At 46.3% G+C, this 2,823-nt stretch overlaps 1 long non-coding RNA gene across 1 annotated transcript in view; it reads left to right on the top strand.

Moving 5' to 3' along the window:
• LOC107184766 overlaps positions 1-2,823 on the top strand; it is an 8,861-nt gene that overhangs the window by 1,169 nt on the left and 4,869 nt on the right. Inside the window, exon 2 of the long non-coding RNA XR_001515677.1 lies at positions 2,059-2,061. This is a non-coding gene — a long non-coding RNA (uncharacterized LOC107184766). The remainder of the gene's footprint in view (positions 1-2,058; positions 2,062-2,823) is intronic.

The following is a 2,823-nucleotide window of genomic DNA, read 5'->3' as shown; positions in this document are numbered from 1 at the left end:
TTCCCTTTTCTCACATCTTTGTTAATATCAGTTACCTACACTAACAGTATTGCCCTTTCAAGAATGTGAATGGAATCAAACAGTGTTTAGCCTTTGGATCTAGCCTCTTTGGCTCCACATAATGCATTTGAGGTTCAGTCACAGTATCGTGTGCATCAGTAGTCCTTTCTTTTTTAATGCTGAGTAGTATTCTATTGTGTGGATGCCCCCCCCCCAGTGCACAGCTTTTGTGCACCAGGCCTCTAGTCAAAATATATCAAAGATACAATTACATATAAAAAGAAACCACTGCCAAGAGCATGTAGATACTTATCAACATTTTTTGCATTTATTTATAATTTCTGAACATCTTTTCCTCTTAGGCATTTAAAATACAGATTTAATTTTCTGAGCAATTAACAAAAATCAGGCCTAGTGCAATGTGCCTTGGCATAAAGCATCACATTTTATCTGTGAAAAAATCCCATAGACTAGAGGAATCCTCCCAAAATGCAGAGGCTCTGTCTCTTTGGGGTGATGTAGCCATACAGATCATATACCACTTAGTCCATGTCCAGATTCTCAGGAGATTTGTTTGATGGAAGAGCTGCTCACTACATGGTGGGAGTCAGGGTTGAAGGAGCACATTCCCAGATAAAAATGAGGCAGGATAGGAAGAATTTAGGGAACACTGACAAGTGGAATGAGAAAGTAGGAGCAGACATCACAGGCCAATAAGCTACTAGGTCCTCTCACCAGCGCTCCCAGCTCCACACATGATCACTGGGAAATCACTTATGGCAGCACTCCCCTGTGGTGGTCATAGAAATCATCAACAAGGACTTGTAACTGGACAATCAATGGGTCCATGCTGCCTGTCACTACTCAAGCCAATTAAGCAGAGGCAGGAATCATATAAGAGTATTCCAATACTGCCAGCAATATGGGAGGGCAGGAGGTCATCCACAAAAGTCTGCTCTGCACCCCACCATAAGTCAGATGTTTACTATATGGGGTAGAAGGGCAAAGTTTACATGAGGAAGTAAGCAAACAGGTATGCCAAATGGGCAGGTTACAGGTAATGGGGGCTGGAGTTTTGCAATGGCCTGATGGTATGCAAGGGCTTGTTGTCTTGAAAGGGCTAGCAATATGCAAAAGGTCTGGGGATCTTCAAAGCGCTTAGTGATATGCAAGGGCTGGGGTCTTCAAAGGGCGGGTGAGTCTGGTTTCTGCAGCAAAGTTGTTCATCTTTCCACGAAAATAGGCAGCTCCAAATGGGGAGGATGGGCTGCATCTAGAGGTGAGCTCCCAGGTCCTAAATGCAGCTGCCAGCCAGGTTAGAATGTGCCTTCTTTAATCAGAATAAAACAATCATGGTTAGCAGAGCATGATTAATATATCTTACAATTAGAGTTGGTTCCAATATTCTAATTCTGCCCCTATCAGACTGGCTAAAACCAGCTCAATCCAAGATGGAGGAAAAACTGACCAGAGAACAACCCCAAAGCTCATTATACCATCATTATAATGAAAACTGACATTATAAATAGAAGGGAGGCCAAAGGGGATAAACACCATACAACTTCCAGAATGGAAAACATTAGGAACAAGACCCCTCCCAACCAGATCATGGGGTCACAATTTGGTGCCTCAAAGTTCAGAAACAGCCCACCCTTGGAAACACATAAAATCCCAAGAATTGACTGACCTACCTGGCATGAAAATCACTCACAAGTTCACCTGCATCCACCTGGATGTGTACTTTATGTATGTATGTGTATGTGTATGTGTGCCTGGTGCATGGATTCATGCACATTGAAAGAAAATTAATTAGAAGGTGGCCGGTGGGGTGGGTCTGGGCAAGACAGGCTGGACACACCCTGAAGCCAACTTTCTGTGGTCCTTCCCTGGTCAGCTGCACCTGGGGTGGCACCTTGGCTTGCAGGGCATCTGTGGTCACTGAAACTCGGCAGTAAACCAGATTCAGGGCCAACAGTGCCCCAGCAACAACATAACCCATGGCTGAGGGTGGAATCGCATGCCCCACGAGGAATCGGGCTCCCTCCTCTCTGGTTCCAGGGTGTATCACCTGAGAAACGCCACTGCCAAGTCACTGCAGTTCAGCAGCTCCTGTGTTGAGCATCTGGCCCCTGGTGGTCAGTGTGCATCATACCTACTGGCTGGTTGGGCAGTCGGCTAGTCAGCGGTCGCTTAGCCTTTTATATATATAGGTTAGACTTCCTTCAGCCTGGCTTGCAGGGATTGGGCCAAAAGTGGCTCTCTGACATCCTCCAAGGGGTCCCAGATTGTGAGAGGGCAGTTCTCAGATGACACATTCCAAAATCAGGCTCCCTCCTCTCTGGTTCCTGGGTGTGTCACCCGAGAAATGCCACTGCCAAGTCACTGCGGCTCTGCAACTCCTGCATTGAGCATCTGCCCCCTGGTGGCCAGTGTGTGTCATAGCTATGGGTTGGAGTATCTGCCTCCTGGTGGTCATGGAGCATCACAGCTACTGATTGAATGGTCAGATGGTCACTTAGGCTTTTATATATATAGAAAATTATTGATTTCAGAGAGGAAGGGAGAAGGAGAGAGAGAAAGAAACGTCAATGATGAGAGAGAATCACTGATTGGCTACCTCCTGCATACCCCACATGGGATTGAGCCCACAACCCGGACATATGCACTTGGCCTGAAGAACCCAATAACCTCCTGGTTCATAAGTCAGTGCTCAACTGCTGAGCTGTGCCGGCTGGGCAGCACTTTGTTTTTATGGCTGAATAGTGTACTAATGTTCATTTGGCCCTGGCTGGTGTGGCTCAGTTTGATGGAGCATCATCCCAT

The sequence above is a fragment of the Myotis davidii genome, unplaced genomic scaffold (genome assembly GCF_000327345.1).
Source record: "Myotis davidii unplaced genomic scaffold, ASM32734v1 scaffold606, whole genome shotgun sequence".
Taxonomy (NCBI): domain Eukaryota; kingdom Metazoa; phylum Chordata; class Mammalia; order Chiroptera; family Vespertilionidae; genus Myotis; species Myotis davidii.
This window is presented reverse-complemented; position numbering and strand designations above follow the sequence as displayed.